Consider the following 21,213-nt stretch of genomic DNA (forward strand, 5'->3'; position numbering starts at 1 on the left):
TTTTGGTTTTTTGGGACAGGATCTCACTTATGTAGTGAGACTGACCTGGAATTTATTGTGTAGCCCAGGCTCGTCTTGAACTCACAGTGATCCTCCTGCCTCAGCCTCCCATGTGCTGGGATTACCAGAGTGCGCCACCATGCTCGGCTGACAGTCTTCTTGAAGACTTTCCAGCAATAGTCACTTCTGCATCCTCTGACACCATAGATAGGATTTGTCAGTTTCTAAAGTTTCTGTAAATGAAAATAAACTTCATATGGTTTCATGCAGCAGTGGTACATCTGACATCGGTGTCTCAACATGTCATATTCATTCTAAAATTATTTTTAAAAGTAAGGAGGTGGTGATGATAGAGAGCAGTGGATTCTATCCACAGAAGCTCCGTAGAAGCTCCCTTTCCGGACCAGGGGTGACTAAGGGCATGGGGCTTCAGCATCCTTTCCTCCTGCCTTTCTCAACTCTAACCTGAGTAATTTCTGGTTTCTCCTGTTTTAAAGACTGGCATCTAGGCATTTGGGTATTAGGTCAGATTGCAGTTAGAAAAAGATGTTTCTGCTATTTTAAAAAATATCCTTAAATTCAGACATTGGACTTTAAGCTCTTTTGCCTTCAAGCTGTACACTTAGGGTAACTGAGCTGATCACACTGTGCCTCTATTTCCACAAATGTAGAAATGTGATAGCAGTAATATTAGGTTAGGTTAAAGAAGCCAAAGCATGTCAAATGCTTATCACGGTCCCTGACTTACAGTCGTTTCAGTATGCCAGCTACTATTGATATTGTCATTGTCAAGCATCACCTCCATCATCATTTTCATCACCCATGCTAGGAGGTCTTTCTGCTTTGATAATCTGCATTTATTCCAGGCTTTCCTGCAGTCACTCAGCCTGGGATCTTCTCAGTGGAAACTGGATGCTACTTTAACTCTGCTGGAACCAGGACAGGGTACCCTAGATTGGTTGTCTGGCTTCTACCCTGTGCTTTGGAAATAAACCAGCCCCTACTTGAGTGCCTGAGAAGCAGCTGCTCCACCCCTAGCCAGACCGCAATGCTCAAAGAGAATCGGGAAGGAAAGAGATCACTAAGACTTAGCTAAGCTCTTCAAGCACACTGCGAACCTGACACTCCTCTAGCACCCAAGGCGGGTTCTGAATACGGTGATGCATGTGGACGGACACCGAACTTGAGCTCCGTTGTTATTCCCATCATGGGATGACCTTCTCCAAGTTGCTGTTTCATCAACACAATCCTGGAATCACCAACTTCCTCTCTCCCCACTAAGGGAATGGAGGGGGGCGGAGTGGCTTGCAGTTACACAGGCAGCTGGAGGATGGGACAGCTTCCCTACAATGTGCAATACACATGCAGATATCAGGCAGGAGGGCAAGACTTGAATAGTGTGTTCCCGGGGATCAGGATCCATAGAGAAGTCTTGGGGGGCATGGAGGGGTGCATGGGGCCATGGAAAGCAACACCCAGGACCGTTGCTGAGTCCCTAGAGAAGCAGTAGTAGAGCCATCCTGCTGCTCTGGTGTTTGTTTCACTGCCTGGTTTGAAGAATCTTTCGGCCCTCTCTGCCTTCTTTCAGTGGCTCTCTTCAAATAAACAATCTGGTGAGGTCATGCCATCAGAAGGCAAGACACACTGGTTTACTGCACTTTTTATTGGAGACTCACTTGAAACACTGATGTACTTACTGCTTCATGGCTTTGGGCATTTTTCCATGATGAAAGAACTGGCAGCAGTAGTGATGGTGACGAATTGTGCTGTTTATCAGAGCAGTTTCCCGCTGGTACCGTGAGACATGTAACCTCCTTCTGAGAGGCGGCATCTCATGCGCAGCCTCTTCTGTTTTGTCTTGCTGGAAGGACCATTGCAGGTTTGAGCTACACATAAAACAATGCATCAGGGGTCTCTAAGTAGACAGAGTACTGCTGCACAGCTCTCCCAATGTGTGCCAGAGGCTGTGTCTGAGTCTAGAACTGCCCTTCAACTCCCTGCTCTCGTTCAAGGACCTCTTACACAGGATAAGACCTGACTCTACCTCTTGGGCAACTGGGGACTTGGGCACTGTTTCGCTCTAGTTTCTTCATTTGTAGATCAGGGATAATAGAACGTGTCTCATAGAGTTGTGAAAATTGGACGAGATAAGGAACAGAGATGTTTAGCATAGCATGGGGCACAAAGCAGCACTCCATATGTGCAACTATGCTACTAGTTGCTCCTAGTAATTGGGAGACTGATAAAGGAACAGGAGACCAGAATGGAGCTCAGGCACTTAACCCAACCAGACAAATGTTACCAAATTATGAAATATTTTCCCTGTAACTTGGCTGGTAGAGTACAGGGACATGGAGCCCCATGTGTTCTCCAAACATTTTTCATCATGTACATTATCAGTCAAATTTTAAGCACTATCCCACGATATGTATTTATTTACTTATTTATAACTTACACATTTACTCTATTACACTATTAACTGCATTATAAAGGCATAAAAGCAATTTTTAAGAAGCTTATAGAAATAAATATTAAGAGGATCTTTGCTGGATGTGGAGGCATTTGCCTATAACTCCAGCTATTTGGGAGGTTGAAATTGGAGGGTCGTAATTTCCAGGTAAGCCTGAGCAGCTGAGTGGGGCCTGGGAATGTAGCTCAGGGTCAGTGGCAGAACACTTGCCTAACATGTGCAAGGCTCTAAGTTGATCCCTAGTACTTCAGAAGGAAGGAAAAGGAAGAGGAGGACGAGGAGGAGGAGGAGATCTATTTATATATTCTTCCTTGTCTTGAACACATCTGTGTTCATTTGTGTGTAGGTCTGGGGCCTTCAGAGAGGCCATTCTACCAGGCTCCCTATTATAAGGATCACGTGAGTAGCATCCTTCCTAAAGCAGCTATAGAGTTTTATGCAAATTGTTATAGCAGCTAAATAATGTGTGATGTGTGTACATAATAATGATGATAAGAAAGTCTCCTGAAAATATAGTTAATGACGACACGTGGATTTACACTTTTAGGGGTCTATTTATCAAAACCGTATTGAGAACTTACACCTACCAAATACCACTGTAAGAAATGGTGACATAGATGCATAAGCTTTTGAGCATGTGGAAGATGCTTCGTAAGGAAGATATACACATAGGAATACATACAGTGTGATGTAACGTGTACAGTGAAAAGAAGCACAAGATCAAAATAGAAGAAAGGCGTGGGGCTGGCAGAGAAGGCTTCTCAGAAGTGGTGTGTCTTTTAAAAGACAAATAAATATTCAAGAGATAGACATTCAGGAAAAGTGTTTGGGCTACAGGTACAGAGGTGTGACTCGGCTTCCACATTCAGTAACCTGCGTGAAGTCTGGGAAGTCTGACACAGCAACCATGGTCGGATTGTGAGTGACACTGAGGCCAGAGGCAGTCCAGGGCTGGACCTTGGAGCCTTGTGCTTTGTGCTTTGTGATTGATCCAGTTTGGACTGAAACCCAAAATAGAGTGTATTAGCTTTCTTTCACTGTGACAAAATAACTAGCATAACTAAACTTAAGGAAGGAAACACTTATTCTGGCTCCTGATTGCAGAGGTTTCAGTTCATGGTCAGCTGGCTCCGATGCTTTTAGGTCCATGTCAAAGGACAAACATCATGTTGGAAGGACAAGCGGGAAGAAAGTTGCTCACTTCATGGCAGCCAAGAGGAGGAGAGACAAAGAGAGCGGCGAGAAAGGGGACCAGAGAGCAGATACCGTTCCCAAGGGCACGTCCCCAGAGACCCACTTCCTCCAACTGGACCCCACCTCGAAGTAGCCCCTTCAGCTGTAGACGGAGGCTAATCACCTCTTGACCTAATCACCCCTCTAGGCCCCGCTTCCGAACATTGCTGTATTGAGGATCAAGACCAAAATATGAGTCTTTGTACTTAAACCATAACATGGACGATCCACGAGAGGGTCTAGGCAGGAGAATGGCACGGTCAGATTTGCATGTAGGAGAACACTTCTGACTCATTGATGGAAGGCTGGTTCTAAGGCATTAAACAGGGCGACGAGAGCCTCCTGGGACTCTAAAGGAGAGAGGAAGTAAGACTGACTGACTCTACCGGAGAGACAATGATGCTGAAAATGATGCAAAGAAATCAGAATTTAGGATCCCATCTTGGAATCACACAGCCTTCTTTGCTTCCTTTAGTCTATTAATTCTACAGGTGACTAAATGAAGTTCCCTATTCTCAAGAGGCAGCGTGATTTGCCTGGAGAGCTTTCATACCTTGCATGAAGATACCAGCGCCTTTGTCTTTTTTTGGCCAGACTCTCTTAAAATCACTGAATGAATACCTCTAAAATGATCCCGAATCCTGTCAGAGAGACTAGCTTATCAGATCACCAAAGGAAGACTTACTGTTCCGTATTGTAGGACAACAACTTCACTGGATTGGCAGGAAGGCTCAGCACTGGGCACCCCAACATGCAGAAGAGGCATCTCTTATTAAGTGAAGATCACCCCCTGTAGGCTAATTAGTCCTCCCCATTTCTAGCAGCCCAAGATTTGGTAATACCAGACATACATCTAGTAATTTTACTCTAGCCAGGTCTTTAGCCTCCATTCCAAATTCACTCCATTACTTTATGTTGGGCTTTTGAAGCTTTACTGGAATATAAGAAATATACAGAAAAGCGCAGAAATTGTAAGTGAAATTTTATGAAATGATCACACCTGTGTAGTCAGAATTCAGATTAAGAAATAGAAAATTACCAGCATACCCCAAACCCCTCTCTTGTTTCTTACACAAATTACCCTTCCTACGGCTAATCAGTATCCTGACCTACAGCACTGTAGATTTGTTCTGCCTGGTTTTTTGTTTTTTGGTTCTGGGGATCAAACGTTGTGCTTGTGAGGCAGGTGGAGGAACCGTTGAGGTAATTCCCCTGTCCCATTCTGCCTGGTTTTGAGCTTTACGGTTTATTGATTTACATTGCTGTATAGTATTGCATTGTGAAAGTATGCTGCAGTTTTTTCTGTGGTTAGAGAGTTTGAATAGTTTTCCGTTTGAGATCTTACAAAGAGAGCTTTTATGGATATTTCTGTCCACGTCTTCTGGTGCTTCTGTGTATACAATCAGGTAGTTTCCGGTTAGATCACAGCATACACGTATGCTGCGAGTAATAAACTGACAGTGCCGCTCAGTTTTCCAGAGCGACTGCATACATTTACACTCCTGAGAGCATACAAGAGAGCTCCAGTTGATCCACATCCTTGCCAATGCTTGAAATTGTCTTTTAATTTTTTTTTCATTTTACTCATTCCAGTGGATATGCAATAGCGTTGCATTATGATGTGACATACTTCTCAGATGACTATTAAAGTGACTGTGCTTTTTGCAAAAAATAAACTTGTCACCTATTTTTTTTTAATGTTAAAAAATTTTCACTTTACTATCATATTAGATTTGTGGAAGTGTTACAAAGATAAGACAAAAGTTGTAATACCCCCATCCAATTTCATGCTAACAGTTTACAAAACCATGCTACATTTATCAAAACCAGAAAATTAATATTGGTGAAAAATGGTGAAGTAAACTCCAGATTTCTTTTCATTTCCCTAGTTTTTCAAATTATAATGATTACTGCATATTAATTGTCCATATTAATGGGTTCACTGTGGTGTTTCCATACATGCATTATTGTGCTTGATCACATCTATTGTTATGTGTTCTAAAATCTGTTTTCAATTTTTATTTTTATTAGTTCACATTTTCAGTGAATAGTGATTATATTTCTCATGGGAAGTTGCTGACATGAGACATTTTAATTCTGTTTTCATCACCTTTCCCCTTCCTCCATCTCTGGGTCCCCTTCCATTTGCAAAAGATCTATTTCCCCAGTTTCTCTGATCTATATCTTTTATTTTGCTCTTTGATTATATTTTGGGTTTCTCATGTAAGAGAAACCTTGTGATATTTAAGTTTGTTCCTGATTTAATTCACATAACATTATGGTCTGAAGTTGCAACCATTTTCCCATTCAAGATTATTCTTTTTTTTGAGACAGAATAGTACTGCACTGTGTATAAATACCACATATTTCATCTGTTCATCTGTTGATGAGTAGTTGGTTCCAAGATTTAACTATTTATGGATTGTGCTGCTGTAAATGTGGGTGTACATGTAATAAGATGTCTGTAACTCTTTCGGAAAGATACCAGAAGGGGAATAGCTAATTTTTGACTGTGCTTTACTTTTTCAGTTTTCCTTAGCTAATGCCTTAGTTTGGCCTCCTGTAAATTCCAAATCAAAGTGGCTTAGGTTAATTATAAAGAGAGAAAAACAAAATTCTTTGGCTTGTATGACTGGACAGTGTGCTACTGTCCCTCAGCTATAGTGTGATCTAGAGTTCAAACAATGCCACCGCTTTCTGGTTCCCTCTTCCACACACTAGGATGGCTCAGTGTTTAAATGTGCCCTGGCTATAAGAGCTTCAAAGTAAATAGAGATGCTCTTCCAAACTTAAACGTATAAGAAGCCCTAAAACTGAGTCTGGTTGGCTCTGACTGGCTGTGTCGGGTGCCAATCCTAGATCCACTCGTCTGGGAGATGGGTTCAGGTCTGGATAATGAGTTCAACCTTGGGAGGCCGAGTAGGCAGCCAGGCCATACTCAAGTTAAATGGTTCATGAATGGAAGAAGATTGATTTCTCAGAAGTAAATTGGAGTAAAAAAAAAAATCACCTGATGACAAGATGCTGGAAAGCAAATTCAGCAGTTGTCTACCGTGCTTGTTGATTCAGTTCTAAGGCCAGAAACCTTGAAGTTGTCCTCGGATTTTGCTTTGCCTTCAGTTGCTGAATGTATCAGTTATGACTGCCCATGGCTAGCAAATCTACCCACTTTATTACTACTGTAGCCAACCTAGTTCAAATGATTACCTTTGGACTCTTGAAATAGTTTTCTTTCATCCTTTTTTCTAAAGCCTAATATACCAACTATAATACATAACATTTTTGAGGGCTTATTAAATACCCAACACTGTGCAAAGTGCCTTACTTTCACTATTTCACTCAGAGAAACCCTATGAAGTAATTGTGACATTCTTCATAATACAGAACAAAGAACTATAATTGGAAGGAACCTTCTTCAATTCTTATTTCCCTCTATTTCTGATATCTATTATATATACCAAACTGCTTCAAGCTTTATTGTCTTGAAAATAGTAGCAACCATTTGTTCACTGGTAATCTAGAATTTAGGCAGGGGTTGGCAGGGAGGGTTTGGCTCTGCTCCATGTAACATCAGCTGAGGTTCCTTGACCAGGGGATGGAAAACCCAGTGTCAGCCATTGACAAGTCAGCACCGGGGCTGAGTCAGGGACTTCAGTTCCTGTCCATAGGGCCTCTCCAGAATGGCTTTTCCATAGGCCTTGGGTTTCCTTAACGACATGGTGGCAGAGTTCCAAAAGCAAAGCAAAAACAGAAAGTTGAAGGCGCCATTCTTAAGACATGAGTCCAGAATCAGCAGAGTGTTACCAGAGCCTAGATTTAGAGAGACACACTAGCTCTTGCAGCTAACCATTTCTTCTAAAAAGTCTATTTCCTAGGGGCCGGGAATTTAGCTCAGTGGTTCCGGTATCTGCCTCAAAAGTGCAAGGACCCAAGTTTGATCCCCGGTACCAAAAAACAAAGCAAAGCAAAGCAAAACAAAACAAAACAAAACTCTTATTTCCTCAGGCTAGGGATTTAGCTCAGTGGTGTCAAGCCTCCCTTGTAGGAGAATGTTCCTGAGTTGGATCCCCCAGTATCGAAAAAAAAAAAAATTCTATCTCCTCCAGGAAGGTGACAATTTTCCCTTGAATATAACCAGGATAAACATTTGGCTTTTGGGACTCATTGGCTTCAGCACTTGCACGAATGGAAAGTTTTGAGAACTTGTTTTTATGGAATTTTGTCCAATGGCTGCTCTGTTCCTATCAGTAATGTCACTATTTGTTTTGAAGCTCCTGGAAGGTAGATGCAATACTTCTATGACTCACAATTCTTGATATTCTTAGAAAACAGGAAGTAAATGTTCTCGGGACCAGCAGAGCAAAGTTGAGTTTTAATAGGCAGAGGGTATGGTATAAGCGAAAACAGAGTAGGCAGAATATACGCCCCACTGTCCAATAGGTAAGATGTGGCTCTCATGCCATGGCCTAGAATCAATTTCTGGTCAGGGAAAGAGATATATTTTATAATGTTAACACAAGTGATAACAAATTGCATTTCCAGTATACCACCAGTAGGGATTGCCACTTAGCTTCCCTGGGAATTGTTCTTATTGATCAAGTGAAGGCTCCAAGACATCAGATGGGTCCACTCCAGCCCCAGAAGTTTGTGATTCTGACTACAAGCCATGCCGCACCAGCTCTGGAGGCAAACAGACCAGAGTTCAATTCCTGATTTTATGTTAGAACTGTGAGAACTATGTTTCTTAATTTCTTAGACTCACACTCTAAAAAATGTGTCATCTGGGAAAAATAATAGTTCTTTCCTTAGAAAGCTGTTTTAAGAATTCAAATAAGATAAACTATACAAAATGGTCAGGATACAGTAAATTATCAGTCAAAAATTAGTTAATTAATTCAATAATTACTGAGAACTTCTGACAGGAGGATGTGGTATGGGAAAGTGGTTAGAATCTTGACTGGAGTCTGATAATATATCAGCTTACAGACTGATTTCATTACCTGGTAACTGTGTGACTTGGGCAAATGACTTTCTGAACTCTGGTTTTCTTTTCTTTAAAAAGAGATGAGGACCTTTACTCAAGATAAACTTTTATAGCTTAGGATTTCATTACAAATGAACTGTATAGAAGCCATCATGTTTAGTGAAGTGTTTGAAAATAATATATATATATATATATATATATATATATATTATGTATATATTGGGTCTAAAGGTGTAGCTCCATGATAGAGCATGGGCTTAGCATGAGAGAGAGGGGCCCTGTGTTCAATTCCCAGCACCAAAAAAGTTGTGCTTTAGAAATGATAACAGATAATTACTCTTCTTCAGGGAATGACCCATAGGTAAATTTGGTTGGTGTGTAGGTGGTTGATGTAAAAGAATATTCAGAGATGTTTAGAGAAAATAGTCTGAGACTATTTGTGGTGGCTTTTGAATGCACAGATAAAAATTTTACATTTTTCCCACTGGCAAAGGTAAACCACTGAAGATGGTCAGATTTTCCAAAAGAAAACTTCATTACAAATAATGGAAGACATCTGAGAGGAGACAAGCTGGTAATGGACTTAGCCATCCACAACATTCTGTCAACTGTCTAACAATTATTGAGCTCCTATGTAGCAGGTGCTGTTAGTGGGGCTGGGAAGGAATGCAGATATTAAGATCTGAAGTGTGTTAAGCACTAGAATAGAGAAGCACATCCTTATGATACCCAACTCAGATTTCTGAAGGGGTCCAAAAATTCTTCCAGAAAGAAGTGACATTTAAACTGTGGGCTGAAGTACAAGGGTGGGGAACAGCATTCCACAAAGAAGAAATGTCAGGTGAAAAAGTTCTTAGGCCAGACAGAGCAGGGTGAGTGGAGCAGCCTTCAAGACAAGAAGGCGGAAGAGTCTGGACCAGAGTGAGGACCACAGGGAGCGAGAAGAGAGGACACATGAGCACGGCACTATGGAGACGAAAGCTACGGCATGTGGTGGAAAACTGGGTGTGTGGAACGCAGGAGGAGTCCAAGGTGACTAGAACTTGGACATCCCTCCCCACGTTAGTTAGCCCCACTTAGTTTGCCTTCTGCTTCTCATGGGAATTGCTGAATTTTGCTGGGTCAGGCTGATCTAGTCGGGAACTGTGTAGAGTTTCTATTAAGTCCTAGGTCAGAGTTGTATAATAGGGGAACCTGTATAGGATTTGGAAGGCAGAAGTGAAATAGCATTTGTGGCTACTTCTAAGGTCACTGTGATCAGGTATCTGGTAGGTCCAAGCTCATCCAGATCACCTCCTTGAGGACTAGTGCTCCAGACCTCCCATCTCACCTGTGGGTCCCCAGGGGTGGGAGCCTCTCAGAGGTAATGGTTTCCTCTTCATGTACTTCCCCTCTGTGATCCTGCTTTGGTGGCTGTGTGTGCGTGGATCCTTTTCTGATCCTTCAAATATCCATTTCAAAATGTGACTCGCCAAGTCTCTCCTATAATTGTGCAATATCTAATTCTTGTCATCAAGCTCTTATTCCTTAACAATTACAGTGAATCTACCCATGACTGCATCTGACTGTTCCAAGGCTCATAAACTTCTAAGTAGGTTGGATTTCACTATCCAGTATTTCTGGTATGCCCAAGCAGCCAAGAAAGGATGATATTGGTGTTTATTCCCTTTAAGGAGAGACAAGATCATCATCTCAGTTAGTCCAGAACCAAAGAAAGATGTGTATTTGAAACTCCATTCTTCTTTTCTTTAACCTAGTAGAACAAAACATAGAAAATGATAAGCAGGTGACTAAACAGTGACATTAAACAAATGGACAGAAGAGAGAATGTTCCAAGAAGAGGGAACAGGATGTGTGCAAAGATCCAGGGTTCCTAACTCCTCCTTGGCCACCTTAGGCTCCCCATGGTGAGGGAGAGAATAAGTATGAAGGCTTGGAGAGAACTGTGCAAAGCTGTCAGATATGAAATCAGATTGGGAAGCCCTTGACAGGAAGGACTTTTTGCTTTCTGCTCTTCAGTACTGCTCTGGGGAATCCAATTTACCACTCTTCTCCAGCCTTCATACATCTAAAATTTCTTTTTTCAAAACTAAATTTTATTTTATTTTATCCCATCTCCCCACTCAAGCCCCCACCCTCCCTAGGTACAAAAGTTCTGTTTCCATTTTTCCTTCTACTTTCACTTTTTTTCTTGTTCCTCCCTTCCCTTCTCCCTCCCTCCTCCCTGTTCCCCTTCCCACGTGAACACTTTCTTCCCATTTCCCAACATCCATTATACATTTCAGTCCTTGTTTCCACTTTCAAAATTTCAATGAATATATTTATGTGGTTGGTGCCAGCAGGGCCTAGAGCATAGCATTGCCTGTTTTCAAGCGCTTGGGAAAAGGAAGTGACAAATCTGCAGGCCAATTTGTTCTCCCTTCATGCCAGAAGTTTTTTGGATGGAAGTGCGCTGACAGCATCAGAATTATTTCATCTCTTCTGCCCCAGATCCTTTCAATTTGTTTTTGTTCTCTGTCCCCAGGAAAAGTCAGGGCGCAACACCATTAAGAACCTCTGCCCCGGTGCCTATTGCCCTGTCGATATGGACAAGTTACTTTAACTCTCTGTGTCTCAGTTCTACATCTATTAAATGGGGATAATGATTTATTTCATGGTCTTTAGAACAGCACACAGCACATAGCACATAATCAGTCAGCTGCTGTTATGTCAAAGTAACAGTAACTCTCATTACTTTATAGAATCAGAAGGTTAATTATAGCCTCCTCAGCACCCAAATCAAACGTGAGCTTCTCTGTAATCTTTGTTTTGGCATCTTCTTGGAGAAATCAGGTGATTTTCAAGTTCAGTAGTCCTTGATTAATAGTAATAGCATTTATTCATTGTAGTGCATGTGAAGAGAAATCGGTGTCGCTCATCTATTCAAATTGTGATAAACATGAGGTGGGAAGGAGCCAATATCTACCTGCTGCCACCCCACCCTCTCCTTCCTCAGTGAAGCTTCCCAGTGCCTCTGGGTTTCTCTCGACTTCTTCCCTCTTGTTTGCCTATTGGCCAGCTGCCCTGCAGTTGGACCTCTGCCCTTGCCTTTCCACCAAAGCCGGCTTCCCAAAGGCGACCAATAACTTCTGTGTTTGATATTCAGCAGCGCCTCTTTGCCCGCTGACTACTTCTACTTCCTGGAATCATTCTATTTACAGGTTAGCGTAACACCACACTGTTCCTCTGTAAGTGCTTTACTTTCCACTTCTCTGGCTGCTGCTCATTCCCCCGGTCTGTTTACTTTCTTCTAGTCTTATTATTATTATTTTTTTTTTGCCCAGCCATCACCTGTTGGTGTTCTCCAGGTTTTACCCTAAGCCTCTGGTCTTCTCCTAAGGGAGTACAAACATTTCCAAGGCTCAGTCATCACCTGGGTGGACTCAGATCAGCTTTGGACTACTCCATCTCCCTTTTTACCTTTGCTGCCTAAGTGTTACAAGGGCACTTCAAATCCAGCGTGTGCTAAAATGAGTTTATCTCCATGAATAGCAGCCACCTCCCTTGTCTGTCTCTTGGTGTTTCATTGGCAAAAATTTTGAGAATCATCCTGGCATCCTGACTGCATTTCTCTCATCTCATTTTATTGTTTTTATTTTTTCTTTTTATTGAGTTTATTGGAATATTTTAGGTATACAGTACAGTACATTCATCATTGGGATCTTGTACCTTTACATGACAGGCCTTGGTTCTCATTTTTTCCCCTTGTCCCTGCCCTCCCTTCACCCCCTCCTCCCTTCCCCATTTACAAACACTTTATTTCCATTTTTTCATATTTTTTTCTTTTCCCTTGTTCCCTTTCCCCTACCCTTCCCACTTTCCCTACACCTTTAGCCCTTTTCTTCTTATTTCACACTATTAATTATACCCTTAGGATCTTGTGTACTATTATAGTTTTTCCCACCAGAGAGACTATTCGGTATTTACACACATGTGACTTATTTATTTCACTTAGGAGTATATCCTCAATATGTATCCATTTTCCTATGAATGACTCTAATTCCTGAGTAGTATTCCATTTTATACAAAAACCACATCTTCATCCAGTCTCCAACTGATGGGCAAATGGGCTTTTTTCAAGTTTTAGCTATTACAAACGGTGCTGCTATAAACATAGGTGTGCATACATCACTGTGACATGATTCTTTTAATTCCTTTGGAAAGTTACCCAGCAGAGGGATGTCTGAGTCAAATGGAACCTCTAGTCCCAGCTCTTTGAGGTATCTCCATATTGATTACTGTAGTGGTTGCACCAGTCTGCACTCCCACCAACAATGGAGAAAGGTTCCTTTTTCCTCACAACCCCGCCAACATTTGTTATTGTGTGATTTCTTGATTGCAGCCATTCTTTGTGGGGTGAGGTGGAATCACAGTGTTGTTTTCATCTGCATCTCTCGAATGACCAGTGATGTGGAACATTTTTTCATATATTTACTTGTTGCTTTTACTTCTTTGTCTGAGAAATGTCTGTTCATTTCATATGCCCATTTTTGAATTGGGTCTTTATATTTGGTGGGGGTGATTATTTTCAGTTCTTTATGTATTCTAGATAATAGTACTTTGTCTGAGGAGCAGCTGGTAAAATTTTTTTCCCACATTGTATGTGTCTCTTAGTTCTGTTGATGGTTTCTTTTGCAGTGCAGAAGCTTTTTAATAAGATGAGGTCCCAGTTGTTGATTCTTTCTGCTGGTTCCCATGCTACTGAGGACTTGTTCGCAAAGTCTTTTCCTATGCCAATGTCTTCCAGAGTTCTGCCTAATTTATCTTCCAGCAAGTTTCGTGTTTCTATTTTAATGTTTAGATCTTTAATACACTTTGATTTTAATTTAGTGCATGGTGAAAGATAAGGGTCTAGTTTTAATCTTTGGCAGATTGAGATCCACTTTATCCAACACCATTTATTAAAGAGGCTATCTTTCCACCATTGAGGATGGTCAGCTCCTTTGTCGAAGATGAGGTAGCTGAGTACATCTGGAGTTGTTTCTGTATCTTCCAGTCTTTTCCACTGATCCTCAGGTGTGTTTGTTTGTCAGTACCATGCTGTTTTTATCACAGTGGCTTTGTAGTATAGTTTCAGATTGGGAATTATTATACCCACTGCCTTGTGCCTGTTTCCTAGGATGGCTTTTGCTATTCTAGGTCTCTTATGGTTCCAAATGAATTTTTGGATTCTTTTTTCTAGTTCTGTGAAATATTGTGTTGGAATTTCAATTGGCATTGCATTGAATCTGTAGAGCAGTTTTGGTAGTATGGCCATTTTAGCTATGTTGATTCTTCCTACCCAGCAGCAGGGGATACCTTTCCATTTTCTTATATCCTCTTCGATCTCTTTTTTCAGAGTGCTGTAGTTTTCAGTGTAGAGGTCTTTTGCTTCTTTTATTAGATTGATTCCAAGATACTTCATTTTTTTGGGTGCTATTGTGAAAGGAACTGTTTCCCTAATTTCTCGTTTAGTGCATCTGTTATTTGTGTACAAGAAAGCTGCTGATTTTTGGGCGTTGACCTTGTATCCAGCTACTCTGCTAAAAGTGTCTATTAAGTCAAGAAGTCTTTCGGTGGAGTTTTTTGGGTCTTCAATGTACAGTATCATATGATCAGCAAATAATGACAGTTTAACTTCTTCCTTTCCTATCTTTATTGCTTTAATTTCTTTCTCTTGTCTAATTGCTATGGCGAATGTTTCCAGAACTATATCAAAGAGGAGTGGTGATAGTGGGCATCCTTGTGTTATTCCTGATTTTAACGTGAAGGTTTTCAGTTTTTGGCCATTTAATATGATGTTGGCTGTTGGTTTTTCATAGATAGCCTTTATTAAGTTGAGATATAGACCATCTATTCCAATTTTTGCAGAGCTTTTATCGTGAATGGGCATTGAATTTTGTCAAATGCTTTTTCTGCATCTATCGAGAGGATCATGTGGTTCTTGTCCTTGACTTTGTTAATCTAGTGTATTACATTTATTGATATACATATGTTGAATCATCCTTGCATCCCTGGAATAAATCCAACTTGGTCAGGATGTATGATCTTCTTGATGATCCTCTGTATTCTGTTTGCTAGTATCTTATTGAGGAAGAGTTGGTTTTTTCAAAGACTAAATAAAATTGATAAACCCTTAGCAAACCTTATCAAAAAAAGGAAAGAAAAGGCTCAGATCCATGCAATCAAGAATGAAAAAGGTGAAGTCACAACAGATCCCACAGAAATCCAGAGGATCATTAATACTTACTAGGAGAAACTGTACTCTAACAAAATGGAAAACACAGAATAAATGGACAGATTTCTAGATACTTTGAATTGAAGTTGAACAAAGAAGATAAAAACATTTTGAACACCCCAATTACAATCAGTGAAATTGAAAATGTAGTTACAAACTTACCAACAAAGAAAAACCCAGGTCCTGATGGATTCACTGCTGAATATTATAAGACATTTAGAGAATAAATAGTGCCATTATTCTACAGACTTTTCAATGAAATTGAAAGTGAAGCAATACTTCCAAATTTATTCCTGGAAGGAAGTATCACTTTGATTCCCAAACCAGGGAAAGATATAACTAAAAAAGAGAACTACAGGCCAATCTCCTTAATGAATATAGATGCAAAAATTCTCATCTCATTTAAAATCAACCTATCAACCAACCAACCAATCAATTTCTGTATCTTTAAGCTTTACTTCCAAAATAACTCTGAGACCTGACATCTTTTATCTCTCTTTTGCTTTTAGCTTGGTTTTGACTTTCACATCTTTCTGCTGATCGACTGGTATAGCTTCATTCTTTATCTTTTCAAGCTATTTTCCAACAATCTATCAGAATTTTATTTTATAAAAGGAAAATTTTCCTGGTTAAAATAGCTCAGTGATTTCCAGTGTTTTCCAGGATGAAGCTGCAATGTCCTAAGTGAGCTGCTAACGCTCTGTATGATCAGTTTCTTGCTTACTCTCTAGCCTCCCTTCTGCCTTCCTTCAATCTTCACCGGAGTCTCACTGCTTCTGATACCCAAAAACAATCTCTAGGTCCTGGTTTAGAAATCTCTTCTCAAACAACTAATTTGTTTAAGTTTAAGTTTGCTTCTTTAAGGAAACTTTCCCTGATAATATATCTCGGTTGGGTCCTCTCCCTGGCGGGGCCTAGGTGGTTTCTTTCACAGCTCCATCCCTGTTGTCATCCATGAGCCCACTCATGGAACAAGGTTTGGGAGCTCAGACTGGGAGGGTAAGGCGTGGAATCACCAGGCAGACTCTGGGGAGTTTTTGGAACACTTCCACTTTATTCAGGAAATTCACCGGCTTATATAGGGAACCATGAGGAGCGTGGGAGGAACATTTAACATTTGGAGATATCTTATTGTCCAGACATGGCAGAGTGATTTTTCTTGGGCCAGGCGAAGGAGTCATGGACTAGGGGCGGAGGTGTAGACTGTTGGACCCAGCATCTAAGCACTTAGGCGAGTTAGCTCAGCCTTAGCAAGGTCTCTGAGTTAGCTCAGGAGACAGCAGTGCAGTGAACCTGGCCCAGCTAGGCTTGAACTTCTCCCACACATCCCCTTCCTTCCTGCTGATTTATTTACAATTTGGCCTTTGTAATCAGGATCTGAATTCCAGCTCTCTAACAGCTCATCATTATTTAAAACTCAGTGAGCCTCAACTTTCTCATCTGTAAAATGGGTCTAATATGGGGTCTATTTCACAAATTCACAGTGAGGAACAAATGAGACAATGCACGTGGAGTACCTGCTCAGCTTGGTGCCCTGTTACCTGTCTGGTTCCATCACTGAGCTTCGCCATGGGACCACAGCCAGGCTGGTGCCCTGTCGTGTGCCTGACACCTCACAGTCTGCCCATCCAGCCCTATGTGAAGAAGGAACAGAGGCTACTTCTGATTTTCTGGGTAGATCAGAGAAGGAAGGTGTCATTGGTATTTAATGATGGTCAGAAGGAGAAAGGAAGAGAGACTGAGGGTCAGAAATTAATAAGAAAACATGTGCATTAGGATCTTTCTTGACTATTTATCACAAAAGTTTAAAATGATTTTAGAGTAATACAATCTTATTTTAGGAAATTTGAAGAATATAAAACATCCCAAAGGTATATACTTTTACTACTCAACAAAATTTGTCTTTAATATTTTATGTTTCCATATAGCTTTTAGAGGATATTCATGTTTCTTTTTTGCAGTAGGGATGAAATGACATGTAATTAATTTTTATGTAATTACCTGTTTACGTGTAATTACCTTGATTTTAGAGTGTGTAAGGGCAGAAACTATGCCCGTTGCTGAAGGTCCAGTACCTGCTATACAGAGGACAGTAGCTCAGTGAAAATATTGAATCAATTACTAAAAATGATTTGGTATTTTGGTTAGTTTTTATTAGTTCATGTTTGCAGTTCATGCAGTTTAGAATCATCTTGGGGAATCAATACATGTACATAATACACTTTATTATTATTATTTTAAATACTTTTCCCTTTCTCTCCCTCTTCCTCCAATTCTCTTTCCCCATTTTTTTGGTATGAGAGAATGAACTCATTTTTATTCTTGTTTATATTATTAATCTTAGCTTATGTTTATGGCATATAATGCTTACATTCATTGAGGTTATTAGGTTCCTGTACATAGCATATCTTTATTCTATCTATTTTAAAGAATTTTAGTGTTATATTTCTCCATGCCATTGTTTCTGTATTTTTTATTGATGGCTCGGTAATCTATTACCTAAGTGATTTGACATTTATTGTTGGATGTCTGGTATACGTCAATTCTTTGTTATTTTGTCATTGTTGTGACAAGTATTCCGGCGCACAATTATATGCCCGATCTTAGGTCTTCAGATTACTTCCTTACAGTTGTTTCCTAGAAGAAGAATCTTACTGTAATGTCTTCTTTGAAATATTCTAGAATTCTTTTTCTTTTTTATTGCTTGTAAAACATTCACATTTACTGTTTTGTGATGTTTTCTTTGTCTCTGATGAAGCCCAGGACTCAGCCTTACCCTCCTGTTCTTTCTGCAGGAAGTAGATAGCCTGGTTCCTATACCAGAATCTCACCTTTTTCTGGATTCCAGACGACTGATGAAAATGGCTGATTTTTTTTCTTCTTCTTCTCTCCCCTCCATCTCTCCTTTCCCTTCCCTTTTCTCTTCCTCTTCCTCTCTTTCTCCTTCTCACACTCACCTTTTTAAGGTGAGTAAGGGGTTAAAAAAAACAAACAAAAATATTTTGGTATATGCTGTGGGTACAGAACCAAGAAAAACAATGAAAGGGAGGAAACAAAAGAGAAGAATGAGGGCAGAGGAGAGGGGAAAAAGAAAGCTGGAAAAAGAAAACCTCAAAGAAAAAAAAAGGACGAAAAAACAAACAAACAAAAAAACACTTTAGTCTAAGAAAAGTAGGAAATGAGGAGAAAAAAGAAAAAAATATCTCATGGTATCAAAACATTTATTTGGGTTTATTTTTATAAGTCTCTTTGGTAAAAAATTTATCTGATAGCCTGTCATAGATTTGAAGCAACTATTATGCTTTCATAAGTTTCATTTTTATTCAACTCCAAGGTCAGCTTTTGTAAAAGTTGCCTTATTTCTGTTGTTCTTCTGGGACATAATTCTCACACAGCTCCGTGGCACAGTTATGGATTTTGGGGTGGTGCTCAGTTGTTAGTATCCCTGATAGAATGTGGTGTGGCCAGTTGAGCAGTGCCTGCCAGGGTGTTCCTGTCGGGGGTTGATGAGCAGAATGTACAAGAGCTCTGTCACCTCCTGTGCTTGCAGGCAGGGCTTCTCAGTACTCTTCTGCTCTCGTTTCTCTAACATTACAACAGAGGTTTTGAAGTTTTAATCTTGCACTTCTTTATCCTCTTAAAAAGGATTTAGGACTATAAATAAGTTTTATTTATGGCAATTATATTTAGTAGTACCACCTAAGAAATCAAAACAAAAATTTTAAATTCTGAATCCATTTTCAAAATACCAGAAATACAGGGCAGTGGGGAGAAAGCAATCCCTCTCCACTGTTGGTGGGAGTGCAGACTGGTGCAGCCACTGCGGAAATCAATATGGAGATGACTCAAATAACTGGGATTAGAGGTTCCATTCGACCCAGCTATCCCTCTGCTGGGTATCTTCCCAAAAGAATTAAGAGAATCATACCACAGTAATATCCGTGCACCCATGTTGATAGCAGCATAGTTCATAATACCTAAAACTTGGGAACAACCCAAATGCCCATCAACTTGAGACTGGATAAAGAAGATGTGGTTTTTCTACAAAGTAGAATGCTACTTGGCTATAAAGAATGAGAAACTAGAGACATTTATAGGGAAATGGGTGCACATTGAGGCTTTTAAGTGAAATAAACAGGACACACTTGAGTAAATACTGAATAGTTTCTCTGGTGTGAAAAACCTAAAAGTGTAAATAAGGCTCAGATGGTATAATTGGGAGCATGAAATCAGAAGAAAATGGCTAAAGGTGAAGTGGGCAGGAAAGGGGAAAGGAAATAAGGGAAAAGAAAAAATGTGAAAAAATGAAAAAATGGAAACAAAGTCTTTGTCAATAGGAAGGGAGGAGGGGTGAAGGGAGGGCAGGGATATGGGGAAAAAATGAGAACCAAGATCTGTCATGTAAAGGTACAAGATCCCAGTGATGAGTGTAAATGTATTGTTTGCTTTAAATGCACCAAGAAACTTAATGGAAAAAAATAACAGAAATAAACCCACTATATGCTAATATAATTAGTACGGTCTTAAGAGAAATGCTCCCCCAAATCCCTGAGAAAATAGCATTTCTTACATTTTGACGTATTTCTTTAACATTGGCTTAATAGAAGACAACTTGATTCATATACATGATTCTGCACTTAATCTGTTAAATGCAGATTTACCAACACCTTTTTAAAAAACATATGTAAAGTCTTCCCTCAATCAGGCATAACTGAATAAAAGGTGAATACTTTAGTGACTTTTTCCAGATAGTTGTGGATACTGCTCTTTGATATCACACTAAAACTTGACAAGTGGTAATTTCTAAAATACTAGCTGTGCTGTGGAACCTGGAACCATTCTCATAAATTTTTCATAGTTTATTATACATATTTATTGTATTTATTATTTTATTTTATTATACACAGTCCATTGGTATAATTGCACCTTGAATGAGCCATTTACCCCTGGATGGTTTTGCACCATCATGAATTAGTCATCGTGAAAATATTAGTTCACTGAGTCATGCAGATCTTCCCAATATTGACACACTTTATTTTACAATAAAAAATCACATTCGTTAACATTACCATCAATTTCATTAAAATAATCGTTAAGACTTGAGGCACTGACAAGTTCATGCTGGTGCATATAAGTTTTTAAAAATTCTTTTGAAGGCTTGAATTGTATTGTTGGTGACCAACCTTGGTAGTGATTTTCCTTGAAGTGTCAGGCTCGCTCTGTTCCTTTCCGAGAAAACATCTGCCCACATCACGGTAACTGTCACGATAACCGTCGTTGTCAGTGAGGCGTCCTTCCAAATAAAAATAAGGTCAAGACCCAACAAAAGTAACAATATTTATTACTCAGTAAACGACACTATTGGATGCACCCCGCTCCCCCGCCCCAGGAGTGCAGAGCTAGGAGGGGAAGCTGACACCGCAATATCCTGATGGGTGTCGAGGTGCCGACAGGTCCTCTGCGATTGCTCTCACGCCATCAGTCCAGATATTGACACAGAGGAGAAGGCAAAGTGCTGTTATTCCGATAATAGTTTTGGGTTTATGAGACCCTTAAAAGCCTTGGCACAGGTCTGAGGTGCACACCTGGGGACCCCAGAGCAGGCCATGTGCCTTTATGGTGACAACGGTGGCAGCAGGGCCTGACAAGTCTCAAGTGCTGTGCCCGGGGCTTCTCCTGCACCATCTCCACAACCTTCTGGGTTTGCTCTGTTCATCCCCCTTTCAAACGAGGAAACTGAGAATCAGAGAGGAGAATTAACGTGTCTAAGCTCACACAGAGGACAAGTATCAGAGCCCAGGAGCTGCCTTTGGAGCCTGTGCTCCACCCTGCTCTGTTTTAGGTGGAGAGGTCATCAGGATGGCAACGTGAAGAAACACCTTGCCAGGGGCGGGAGGCCTGAGCAGCGCTTGTGAATCACGGACCCAAAGGTCTAAGGAGTCAATCAAAACTCTCCCTTAAATCTGTTTTCCTTTCAGGTTCTCCCAAAAGTCCTCTGAGATGGCTGGTCAGAGCTCTTATTTCCATTCTGTAAGTAAAGAATCAATGGTGCTTAGCAGACAAACATCCCTTTGTAGCTACAGAGTCATACATTGGAGGAGCTCCACCTTTTCATCAGGGCCAAGGATGCAGGGATCTTTTTGGCAGCTTCCCCTCTTGGTATCCTGCTGTCACAGGCCATGGAGGGGCATATGGCAAATAGATAGTGGTCCCGAGAGGGAGGAGGGTGTCGGAGGAAGAGAAGAGAGGGGAGGAGAGGGGAGGGGAGGA

General features: G+C 40.5%; 1 long non-coding RNA gene across 3 annotated transcripts in view; it reads left to right on the forward strand.

The window, feature by feature from the left end:
* The window catches only part of LOC104864258, a 56,678-nt gene that overhangs the window by 33,837 nt on the left and 1,628 nt on the right, over positions 1 to 21,213 (forward strand). For all 3 annotated transcript variants that reach the window (XR_004518323.1, XR_002025453.2, XR_002025454.2), the window contains one exon: positions 20,922 to 20,973. This is a non-coding gene — a long non-coding RNA (uncharacterized LOC104864258). The remainder of the gene's footprint in view (positions 1 to 20,921; positions 20,974 to 21,213) is intronic.

The sequence above is a fragment of the Fukomys damarensis genome, unplaced genomic scaffold (genome assembly GCF_012274545.1).
Source record: "Fukomys damarensis isolate Sample0158 unplaced genomic scaffold, DMR_v1.0_HiC HiC_scaffold_3, whole genome shotgun sequence".
NCBI lineage: Eukaryota > Metazoa > Chordata > Mammalia > Rodentia > Bathyergidae > Fukomys > Fukomys damarensis.